Here is a 1,078-nt window from a genome sequence, read left to right as displayed (position 1 = left end):
CCTCAGCACTATTTCCTCCAAGTCAGCATGATAAAAGAGATCTCTAGCAGACATTTATTATGCTGAGCACTCAGCATCCAAATATTCTTATATTTTTGCTTTGCCTAGAAAGCCATATTTCTTTAGCCTAATTCTAATTTTTCAGTCATGAGCTATACTACGACAATAAAACCATTTACATCAGCACAAAAAACATAAAATAGTGGGGCCAGCAGGTGGTGTGGTGGTTAAGGGTGCTGGATTCCCACATGGTCGACGGAGGTTCAAGTACTGGACCTGAAGGCTTGCTTTCTCACTTTCCCTCTCTCTTTCTCTGTCACTCTCTGACCAAACTGAAATAATAATAATAATAAAGTTAAATATAACAATTCTTAAGAAAAGTAGAAAAACAAACAAAAAACCTTAAAATATTTAAGCATATATTTAAGACTTATAAGATTTCTACACTGAAAACTACATACCATTGCTAAAAGAAATGAAAGAAATCTTTCAAAAATAGAGAGACAGATCATGTACATAGATTAAAAAACTAAAATTTTTTAAAGATTTATTTATTTATTTCATTTTGTCATTGTTGTTTTTTTAATTTGACCAGAAAGAGAGAGACAGAGAAAAGGAAAGTGAGAAAGCAAGCCACCAGGTATGGGACTCAAACCATGGTGGGTCATGTGGGAATCTAGCACTTAACCACTATGCCACCTACCAGTCCAGAAAACTAAAATTATTTATTTATTTATTTATTTTGCTTTTTAGTTTTTGCTATAAGGTGCATGCACTCACAAGAGAGAAAGAGAGAGGGAAAATGATAAATCACTCCTCCTGTGGGTAGGGTGGGGGGTGGCCATACTGCAATCCCTTCTCCTCCATTCTTCTCCCGAGATTTTGGGCATGCTTGCACCCACACATGTGTGCCCAATGTGAGTTTCAAGCTGTCAGGACTGGGACTTGAACTATGAAGTTAGCCATATGGGATCCAGCTGCCTTAACCACCACTCCACTGACTGCGTCAAAACTTAATTTTTTCTATCATGGAGTGCATGGACAAAAATCACCCTCCATGGAGGATAGCCACACCACA

The sequence above is a fragment of the Tupaia chinensis genome, unplaced genomic scaffold (assembly GCF_000334495.1).
Source record: "Tupaia chinensis unplaced genomic scaffold, TupChi_1.0 Scaffold000047_1, whole genome shotgun sequence".
Taxonomy (NCBI): Eukaryota; Metazoa; Chordata; class Mammalia; order Scandentia; family Tupaiidae; genus Tupaia; species Tupaia belangeri.
Note: the sequence above shows the minus strand (reverse complement) of the source record.